The sequence below is a fragment of the Bubalus kerabau genome, chromosome 13 (assembly GCF_029407905.1).
Source record: "Bubalus kerabau isolate K-KA32 ecotype Philippines breed swamp buffalo chromosome 13, PCC_UOA_SB_1v2, whole genome shotgun sequence".
Lineage (NCBI taxonomy): Eukaryota > Metazoa > Chordata > Mammalia > Artiodactyla > Bovidae > Bubalus > Bubalus kerabau.
The window spans coordinates 1,054,077-1,065,622 of NC_073636.1; the positions used below are offsets into that span (position 1 = coordinate 1,054,077).

An 11,546-nucleotide genomic window follows, 5' to 3' on the forward strand; every position below is an offset into this window, starting at 1 on the left:
TGAGAACCTACTCATATCTGGAGTCAACTTCTAGAGCATGAAAAGACGTCTTCAACCTCCTCACATCGACATTGGAGGGATACCATTTCTCTATGTAAGATTCTTAATCATTGAAAAACTACACACAACTCTGCAATAATACCAAATGAATTTTAACTCCATATCAGAAAGATCCTAGAAAATAAGTTGATTGGTCGTTAAAGGTTTAAACATGGGAAATAAGTGAAATTATGGCTTTAATTGAGTTAAACTGCAATTTCCAACAAAGTTTTCTGAAAACTAAATATTCAAAAAGTTTATAAAGGGTTTCTCTAAGTGAGATAAATATATCAGTATCAGTAAATCAAACTATTTAACTCTAATAAAGTTACACATCTAAATACAATTAGGTTTTCCTTGCAGTTGAGCTAAAATAATATTAGTTCACTATGAGAAATTAGAAATATCACAGTAATTACAAACTCGGATTGGAAGTTGAAATTTTCTCTGCTGATTATTAAAAAAAGAAAAGAAATCAGTGATTATTTAATTTTAATACATTAGGTTTCCAGTAGGGGATAAAACAAAAGAGAGGGAGCCCTTTGCTGTAAGAAGAGGAGGAGTTAGGATAGAAGAGTGATTAAATATTTTTGGAAAGGGAACATTGCTTTAGGAAAAATAGATGCTCCCATCATTAAAAACTGCACTCTCATTAAATCCAAACGTTTTAAGAGACAAATTTGGGTAGGTAACAGACAACCATGACTCCAGTTCAACTAATTCTATTTTATTTTAAGTAAGCAAAGAGAAGGTTTGGGGACATAAAAACAGGTAAGCATCATTGAAGGGTGTATGCAGTAGTTTAAATCAATTCTACCTGAGAATTCCATTATTGAATTCAGCCATTATCTCCAAACTTTTCTGGACCACCCTGCCTCTTTGATTTGGGAGGGCATCATGGTAGTAGAAGGTCTTTTCCCTTCCTTAATCCTTACATTTTACTTTTACCTACTGAACTGTTAACCAATTCAAAAACATTTGGTGCCAAATTTTTTCCATTCTTCCTAAATTAAATAACCATCTGCCTCTATCTCCTATGTTCCATATATATATATGTGTGTGTGTGTGTGTGTGTGTGTGTATATATATATATATATATATATGATTGAATAAGGCAATTTAGGATTAAATATTATTCTTTTTCCATAATCTTATCATTCAAACAAGTTTTTGCTTGTGCTATTTCATATGACATACATGTGTTTTTGCAAGGTAACTGGATTGGCCATGTGATTCACCCATTTCTAGTTACAAAGCATGATCTGTGGTACAGCGTGTTTTAATTAAGACACTTAGGCTAGAACTAGAAAGGGATGTTACTACATAACCTCTCTGTCAGCATTCACCCTACATCTCATATAAAATATCAAATTCTAATCATCACAATGATTTCATCTTAGAAAAGAAAAATCATGAGTCATGAGAGAAGGATAGCAATTGATATCTTAAATTTCTGTCCAGACTCCAAAACCAAGTGCATTAAACTGCATGCTGAGGCTAATATTAAAGCAAAAAAATAAATAAAAATAAAGATCTAACTGGATAGTCGTGAAGAGGAGGAAGGAAGCAGACTAATGCAGTCAGAACAGGAGGGAGGAGTGAGCAGGTACAGGGAAGAAGAGTCGGAGATGGGATATAGAAAGACATAGAGTGGGAAGGAGAGAAAACATCTTAGAGAAAGTCATTTTATCTGAGATTTCATCCCACAGTTCAGCTTCTTTCTTCCTGAACAACCACACCATCACTTACCCCAATTAAAGAGAGATTGTTGTTGTGTGTCATCACAAGGATTGTCAAGGATCCAGAAAACCCAGGTGTGTAGAAAGTGGAGCCCAATTTCATACTCTGTCTCAGAAGCATCAGCACTGACCATAGACTTTGGACCAGGAGCTCACCAAGAGAGAAATTTCTGCCAAGCTGACCTTCATTCCATGGTTTTCATCCTCTGTGAGCAGAGGTGCCTTTGAGAGGTAGTTCAGCCGTGTGCTGAGTCCAGGGAAGGCCTAGGAAGCCTGAACCACCATAATTCTTCATTGGTACAAACACTCCCCAGGAGCTCTGCCATTTATTAGAAGACACACTGAGTATAGATTCCAAGAGATGAGTGTTTAGGGCTCAGATGGTAAAGAATCTGCCTGCAATACAGGAGACCTGGGCTCAATCTCTGGGTTGGGAAGATCCCTTGGAAGAGTGCAACACCCTCCAGTATTGTCACCTGGAGAATCTCATTGACAGAGGAGCCTGGCAGGCTATAGTCCATGGAGTCACAAAGAGTCAGATATGACTGAGAGACTAAGAACAGCACAGAAGAAAATATTTAAGACAGATTGAGAAACTTACTTCTTTTCTTACAACCAAACACATGACTTCCAATAGAGTGTATTTTTCATATCTTCAACTTTCATTTACTTAGAAGGTGAATTATGTGAAGCTTGAATAAAACACACAAACTATACTTCATTGAGATTTATCATTGCCTTCTATCACAAGTGATGATGGGATGTAAAGAGTTTATGGAGAAAGGAAACTCTTCATGTAGCCATAATTCACACAGCTCCTTCCTGGAAACACTGGGTCAGATAGAACAGCAAGGTCTGTATTGGAGAAGAGAGAATGCTCTGAAAATGGAGTGAATTTCTTAATTCGGTTCTTGGAAACTTAATTATTCCTACACTCTGAGACATAAATGCCTCTGCAGCCAGCTTCCTTCCCACTGTATCTGTGTGTGTGTGTGTGTGTGTGTGTGTGTGTGTGTGTGTGTGAAAAATCATGAGGCTAAGTGTTTTATTTTTACTGTACTGGATATTTATAGAAATTCACACAAGAGTTTGCAAATGCTTAAGGTAGACTTTAAGCCTCAGGAGCTCCAAGGAAACTATTTCTTCCAAACCAGTCCCAAGTGATATGCAATGAGCTACCTAGCTCAAAGTCCAAGGGCAAAATCAAGCCTTGGGGACAATTGGTTAAACTTCAACTCATATGACTTGATTTGAGGTAATTTTGTTCGCTTCTGCATAAACTTTGCTTAAGTCCATCTCTTCTAGAGGCTTGGAAGTCTTTGAAGGCAGTTGAAAGCCTGTAGATGAAATATGTGTAGTTAACTACTCTTGTTTGTATTATATCAACTTGTGAACTGGTTTCCCTAGTGGCTCACATGGTAAAGCATTGCCTGCAATGTGGGAGAGCAGGGTTCAATCCCTGGGTCGGGAAGATCCCCTGGAGAAGGAAATGGCAAGCGACCCCAGTACCCTTGCCTGGAAAAGCCCATGGACAGAGGAGCCTGGTAGGCAACAGTCCATGGGGTCACAAAAGAGTTGGATATGACTGAGCGACAGCACTTTCACTTTCAATGTGTGAATTACAGTTATCATCTATATCAAAGGGCTAATGTCAGCAATAATTACAGTTCTTTGGCAAATCTGAAACATTAATATGTTAATGTTTTTCTTTCTAGTGTTTATTAATTTATTTTTTAAATAGAGTTGATTTACAATGTTTTGTTAATTTCAGTTGTACAGCAGATACATTAGGTTGGGCAAAAAGTTTACTAAAGAAATTAGTAAAACCTAATCTCTAAGACAATTTTGTATTTCCTCCAGAAATATTTCCCAAAATATCAAATGAATAGCAAGAAGTGATCCTTTTAGTAATTTTTTTCATTCTTTTTTTACTTTTATATTGTAAGTAAGCATAAAATTCAAGTCTTCTTAATTTTCATTTGAGGATATTGAATTGCCAAATCAGAGTTCATTAAGTGGCCTAAGAATGAAATTAAAACTAAATTATTTCCTACAATTTATGCTATTTTTTATATTACATTACTTACTGTTCAGTTCAGTTCAATTGCTCAGTCGTGTCTGACTCTTTGCAACCCCATGAACCGCAGCACGCCAGGCCTCCCTGTCCATCACCAACTCCCGGAGTCCACCCAAACCCATGTCCATCGAGTCGGTGATGCCATCCAACCATCTCATCCTCTGTTGTCCCCTTCTCCTCCTGCCCTCAATCTTTCCCAGCATCAAAGTCTTTTCAAATGAGTCAGCTCTTCGCATCAGGTGGCCAAAGTATTGGAGTTTAAGCTTCAATATCAGTCCCTCTAATGAACACCCAGGACTGATTGCCTTTAGGATGGACTGGTTGGATCTCCTTGCAGTCCAAGGGACTTTCAAGATCTTCTCCAACACCACAGTTCAAAGGCATCAATTCTGCACTCAGCTAGTCCAACTCTCATATCCATACATCACTGGAAAAACCATAGCCTTGACTAGATGGACCTTTGCTGACAAAGTGATGTCTCTGCTTTTTAATATGCTGTCTAGCTTGGCCATAACTTTCCTTCCAAGGAGTAAGCATTTTTTAATTTCATGGCTGCAATCGCCATCTGTAGTGATTTTGGAACCCGGAAAAATAAAGTCTGACACTGTTTCCACTGTTTCCCCATCTATTTGCAATGAAGTGATGGGGCCAGATGCCATGATTTTAGTTTTCCGAATGTTGAGCTTTAAGCCAACTTTTTCACTCTCCACTTTCACTTTCATCAAGAGGCTTTTTAGTTCCTCTTCACTTTCTGCCATAAGGATGGTGTCATATGCATATCTGAGGTTATTGATATTTCTCCTGGCAATCTTGATTCCAGCTTGTGTTTCTTCCAGTCCAGCGTTTCTCATGATGTACTCTGCATATAAGTTAAATAAGCAGGATGACAGTATACAGCCTTGGCACACTCCTTTTCCTATTTGGAACCAGTCTGTTGTTCCATGTCCAGTTCTTTTTTTTTTTTTTAATTTTATTTTATTTAACTGTACAATATTGTATTGGTTTTGCCATATATCAAAATGAATCTGCCACAGGTATATATGTGTTCCCCATCCTGAACCCTCCTCCCTCCTCCCTCCCCATACCATCCCTCTGGGTCGTCCCAGTGCACCAGCCCCAAGCATCCAGTATCGTGCATTGAATCAGGACTGGCGACTCGTTTCATATATGATATTTTACATATTTCAATGCCATTCTCCCAAATACTGTTGCTTCCTGACCTCCATACAGGTTTTTCAAGAGGCAGGTCAGGTGGTCTGGCATTCCCATCTCTTTCATAATTTTCCACAGTTTATTGCGATCCACACAGTCAACCCCTGTCAAATAATCCTCATCCATTTAAAATTTTTGTCTGATATGAAATTTTGAATTTTTTATTCAACTTTAAATATTTTATTTTTCATTAGAAACCATCATTATCCTATTCCACACTTTCCTCATGGCACTGTTCACTTCTTTGTTCCTGAAAGTGTAAATCAAAGGATTGAACAAGGGAGTTAGGATGGTATAAAATATGGCTACCATTTTGTCAAAGGAGAAAGAATATGGAGGTCGTACATACATAAATATGCATGGGATAAAGAACAAAACCACAATAGCAATGTGAGATCCTCCTGTGGAGAGGGCTTTCTGCTGCCCTTCAGAGCTACAGGTTCTCAGAGACAGCAGAATAACCCCATAGGAGACAAGCAACAAGTAGAAGATTAGGATGCAGATAAACCCACTGTTGGTGACTATCTAAAGGCCAAAGATGTGAGTGTCAGTGCAGGCAAGCTCCAGCAATGGGTACAAGTAACACATGAAGTGATCGATGAGATTGGGGCCACAGAAGGGCAGCTGGAAAGTGAAGATAATCTGTATCATGTAATGAACAAAGCCCCCTGTCCAGGCTACCACTATCAGAAAGGCACAGAGTCTATGGTTCATGATAGAATAGTGCAAGGGCTTGCAGATGGCCACATAGTGGTCATAGGCCATGGCACTGAGGACAATCACCTCCACCCCAGCAAAGAAGTGTTCAGCAAAGAGCTGGGTCATGCAGCCTTCGAAGGAAATAGTTTTCCTCCAAAGGAGAGAGTCCACAATTATCTTTGGGACAATGACGAAGGTGAAGCATGCATCCAGGAAGGACAGAAAAGCCAGGAAGAAGTACATGGTGGAGCCCCAGAGTGCTGGGCTGCTACTGATGGTCACCACAATTAACAAGTTGCCCCCAACAGTTCAATGTAAATGAACAAAAATACAACAAATATTATTTTCTGCATGGTTGGATTCTGTGAAAGCCCCAGGAAGACAAACTCAGTTACAAAGCTTTGGTTTTGCATAATTTCCAAGGAAAAGGTGAAAGGTACCACAGTGAGCATATAGAATCTACAGTTAGGAGAAAGACAAATGTGCCTCAGACCAGATTTGAGAGTCATCATAGTCATCAACAAATTGGTGCATCCATGTGAAAAATTGACTTATGTTCTTGGGCTTGCTTTTTCATTAAGAACACAAAGCTAGAAATTTGTTGAAGGTGGTAGGGGGATACCAGGAAGAATTGAAGTTTAGATAAATTGTTAAATGTTTTAAGATGCAGCTTCAATGTAAGAGAAGGGTAGGGATCCACCTGGGGTGGGGGTAAGAAATAGTTATATCTCAACTGCCAACTCTGGTCATAAGTTAATAGTAGTGGTTTCCTGGAGTGAATTGTGAAAAGAATTCTGAAGCCCAATCCATGTTCTGAGGAAAGGAAAAGAGCAGTTTATTGGGTATGCCTGCCATGTGCATGGGTGGGAGAAGGGGGAGTTGCATGCCATCCATGATCAGGTGACTTCCTTATCTACAGATAGAAGGAGAAATAAGACAAACCTGAAGAAGTTCTTGGATCTTGGCTATACTCCTATTTATTTCTTTAAAATCTAGAAAAAAACTGAGACTTTAAAATCAACTAATTCATTCTTTAAAAAAAAGAAAGAAAGAAAGATCATTGGGAACACACCTTGCTGTAGACTAATACATAATAAATATCCATGTGTTAAGTCGGCTTTCTTTTCACTCATTATTTAAAAATGAGAAGCTGACAAAAATAAGTAATACCTACTAATATGTACTGTTATGATGACTAAGTTAAATAATGCAAGGAAGCAGTTGTTCAGAGTTAAGTGGCTAGGAAACAGTCCACGTTAGATCTTATTACCCAGTTTTACTCGTAGGAAGTCCATGCTTAAAGAAATAAAATTAAAGAAATAACAGATGCTGGCTCTGGAGTTTTAACCCAGAACCTCTGACTCCAGCATGGAAGTGACTGACTCTACAGGGAAAGAAGCAAAAATTTTTCTAGCAAGAGCTTCAGAGCAGGAGGGGCTTCTCTAGAGTTGCCATTCACTGTAGAGGTTATAACCTGATTCCTGTGTTCATGTTAGACTGATGCTTCTTGATGAAGGACACAGAGCCAATGATGTAGAATCAGAAGGTAATGGCTGGATTATTTAGATACAAACTGACAGTAACCACATAGGTAAGGAATAGAAACAGAATGCTGACTATAGCCAGACCCTGAGGCTTTATTCATTGCTAAGTATTTATTCAAAGTGGCCCAATCAGATCAAGCAGTACTCATGAGTGTGTGTCTGTTTCAAATGTATATGACTTACTGTAATGTATGGAGATTCACATATAACGTTCCTACCTATTTCATATAATTATAATGAGGGTCAAATTGGAAAATGTGAAATTGCTGCTTATGATAAAATGCCCTTACTGATTTTAGTGACTCTTCTCTCACTTAAAAAGCCAAACAGCTTCTGCACAGAAAGCTTTTCCATTCATCATCCAAATATTACTCCAACTTTTGACTTCATTTCTTATAGCAAGACACAGCTTTGAAGAATGACTGTCCTTTTTTGTTGTTAAGTCGCTCAGTCATGTCTGACTCTTTGTGACCCCATGGACTGTAGCCTGTCAGGCTCCTCTGCTCATAGGATTTCTCAGACAAGAACCCTGGACTGGGTTGTCATTTCCTTCTTCAGGGGATCTTCCCAATGCAGGGATTGAATCTGCATTGGCAGATGGACCCTTTACTGCTAAACAACCAGGGAAATATGACTGTGTCCTTCATTGTACATATGAGAAATGTATCAGTCAAGTAGCAAATGTGTGTGTGTGTGTGTGTGCGTGTGCACATATACATACTATCTATGCTTATTAAATAGGGACATAAAAGAATAATTGGGCTTTCTGAAATAATTAAAAATGAGTTGACTTTTATAAAGGACACTGACTGCTAACGAAAATGATTGAAAATATGAATAAAACTAGCAAATATACAGATGTATATACAAAACGTATTTACTTACTTTAAAACAAATTCTTTCCAGAGTACTCCAGTTCATTCACTTAGCTGTGTCCAACTCTTTGTGACCCCATGAATTGCAGCACGTCAGGCCTTCCTGTTCATCACCAACTCCCAGAGTTCACTCAACTCATGTGCATCGAGTCGGTGATGCCATCCAGCCATCTCACCCGCTATTGTCCCCTTCTCCTCCTGCCCCCAATCCCTCCCAGCATCAGAGTCTTTTCCAGTGAGTCAACTCTTCGCATGAGGTGGCCAAAGTACTAGAGTTTCAGCTTTAACATCCTTCCTTCCTAAGAACACCCAGGACTAATCTCCCTTAGAATGGACTGGTTGGATCTCCTTGCAGGCCAAGGGACTCTCAAGAGCCTTCTCCAACACCACAGTTCAAAAGCATCAATTCTTCAGCGTTCAGCTTTCTTCACTGTCCAACTCTCACATCCATACATGACCACTGGAAAAACCATAGCCTTGATTAGATGGGACTTTGTTCCCAAAGTTATGTTTCTGCTTTTGAATATGCTATCTAGGTTGGTCATAACTTTCCTTCCAAGGAGTAAGCATCTTTTAATTTCATGGCTGCAATCACCATCTGCAGTGATTTTGGAGCCCAAAAAAGTAAAATCTGACACTGTTTCCACTATTTCCCCATCTATTTCCCATGAAGTGATGGGACCGGATGCCATGATCTTCGTTTTCTGGATGTTGAACTTTAAACCAAATTTTTCATGCTCCACTTTCACTTTCATCAAGGGGCTTTTGAGTTCCTCTTAACTTTCTGTCATAAGGGTGGTGTCATCTGCATATCTGAGGTTATTGATATTTCTCCAAGCAATCTTGATTCCAGCTTGTGCTTCTTCCAGCCCAGCGTTTCTCATGATGTACTCTGCATAGAAGTTAAATAAGCAGGGTGACAATATACAGCCTTGACATACTCCTTTTCCTATTTGGAACCAGTCTGTTGTTCCATGTCCAGTTCTAACTGTGGCTTCCTGACGTGCATACAGGTTTCTCAAGAGGCAGATCAGGTGGTCTGGTATTCCCATCTCTTTCAGAATTTTCCACAGTTTATTGTGATCCACACAGTCAAAGGTTTTGTCATAGTCAATAAAGCAGAAATAGATGTTTTTTTCTGGACTCTCTTGCTTTTTCGATGATCCAGCAGATGTTGGCAGTTTGATCTCTGGTTACTCTGCCTTTTCTAAAACTATCTTGAACATCAGGAAGTTCACAGTTCACGCATTGCTGAAGCCTGGCTTGGAGAATTTTGAGCATTACTTTACTAGCATATGAGATGGGTGCAATTGTTTGCCATTACCTTTCCTTTGGATTGGAATGAAAACTGACCTTTTCCAGTGCTGTTGCCACTGCTGAGTTTTCCAAATTTGCTGGCATATAACTCAAGTACTTTGGCCACCTCATGCGAAGAGTTGACTATTTGGAAAAGACTCATGCTGGGAGGGATTGGGGGCAAGAGGAGAAGGGGACGACAGAGGATGAGATGGCCAGAATGCATCACTGACTCAATGGACGTGAGTCTGAGTGAACTCCATAGATGATGATGGACAGGGAGGCCTGGCATGCTGTGATTCACGGGATCGCAAATAGTCAGACACGACTGAGTGACTGATCTGATCTGATCTGATCTGAGTGCAGCACTTTCAAAGCATCATCTTTCAGGATTTGAAGTAGCTCAACTGGAATTCCATCACCTCCACTAGCTTTGTTCATAGTGATGCTTTCTAAGGCCCACTTGACTTCACATTCCAGGATGTCTAGCTCTAGATGAGTGCTCACACCATCATGATTATCTCCGTCATGAAGATCTTTTTTGTACAGTTCTTCTAGTAAAGTAAGGCTCAAAATTCTCCAAGCCAGGCTTCAGCAATATGTGAACCGTGAACTTCCTGATGTTCAAGCTGGTTTTAGAAAAGGCAGAGGAACCAGAGATCAAATTGCCAACATCTGCTGGATCATCGAAAAAGCAAGAGAGTTCCAGAAAAAAATCTATTTCTGCTTTTTTGACTATGCCAAAGCCTTTGACTGTGTGGATCACAATAAACTGTGGAAAATTCTGAAAGAGATAGGAATACCAGACCACCCGATCTGCTTCTTGAGAAATTTGTATGCAGGTCAGGAAGCCACAGTTAGAACTGGACATGGAACAACAGACTGGTTCCAAATAAGAAAGGGAGTACATCAAGGCTGTATATTGTCACCCTGTTTATTTAACTTATATGCAGAGTACATCATGAGAAATGCTGGACTGGAAGAAACACAAGCTGGAATCAAGATTGCCAGGAGAAATATCAATCACCTCAGATATGCAGATGGCACCACCCTTATGGCAGAAAGTGAAGAGGAACTAAAAAGCCTCTTGATGAAAGTGAAAGTGGAGAGTGAAAAAGTTGGCTTAAGTCTCAACATTCAGAAAACGAAGATCATGGCATCCGGTCCCATCACTTCATGGGAAATAGATTGGGAAACAGTGGAAACTGTGTCAGACTTTATTTTTGTGGGCTCCAAAATCACTACAGATGGTGACTGCAACCATGAAATTAAAAGACGCTTACTCCTTGGAAGGAAGGTTATGACCAACCTAGATAGCATATTCAAAAGCAGAGACATTACTTTGCCAACAAATGTTCATCTAGTCAAGGCTATGGTTTTTCCTGTGGTCATGTATGGATGTGAGAGTTGGACTGTGAAGAAGGCTGAGCGCCGAAGAATTGATGCTTTTGAATTGTGGTGTTGGAGAAGACTTTTGAGAGTCCCTTGGCCTGCAAGGAGATCCAACCAGTCCATTCTGAAGGAGATCAGCCATGGGATTTCTTTGGAAGGAAGGATGCTAAAGCTGAAACTCCAGTACTTTGGCCACCTCATGGGAAGAGTTGACTCACTGGAAAAGACTCTGATGCTGGGAGGGATTGGGGGCAACAGGAGAAAGGGACGACAGAGGATGAGATGGCTGGATAGCATCACTGACTTGATGGACGTGAATCTGAGTGAACTCTGGGAGTTGGTGATGGACAGGGAGGCCTGGCGTGCTGCGATTTGTGGGGTCGCAAAGAGTCAAATACGACTGAGCAACTGAACTGATATGATCTGATCTGTGTATTCTTGCCACCTCTTCTTGATATCGTCTGCTTCTGTTAGGTCCATACCATTTCTGTCCTTTATCGAGCCCATCTTTGCATGAAATGTTCCCTTGGTATCTCTAATTTTCTTGAAGTGATCTCTAGTCTTTCCCATTCTGTTGTTTGCCTCTATTTCTTTGCATTGATCGCTGAGGAAGGCTTTCTTATCTCTTCTTGCTATTCTTTGGAACTCTGCATTCAGATGCTTTTATCTTTAT

At 39.9% G+C, this 11,546-nt stretch overlaps 1 pseudogene; it reads right to left on the bottom strand.

Moving 5' to 3' along the window:
- Positions 1-5,247: 5,247 nt before the first annotated feature.
- On the bottom strand, positions 5,248-6,179 carry LOC129626181 (olfactory receptor 4C15-like; annotated as a pseudogene).
- Between the last annotated feature and the right edge of the window lie 5,367 nt (positions 6,180-11,546).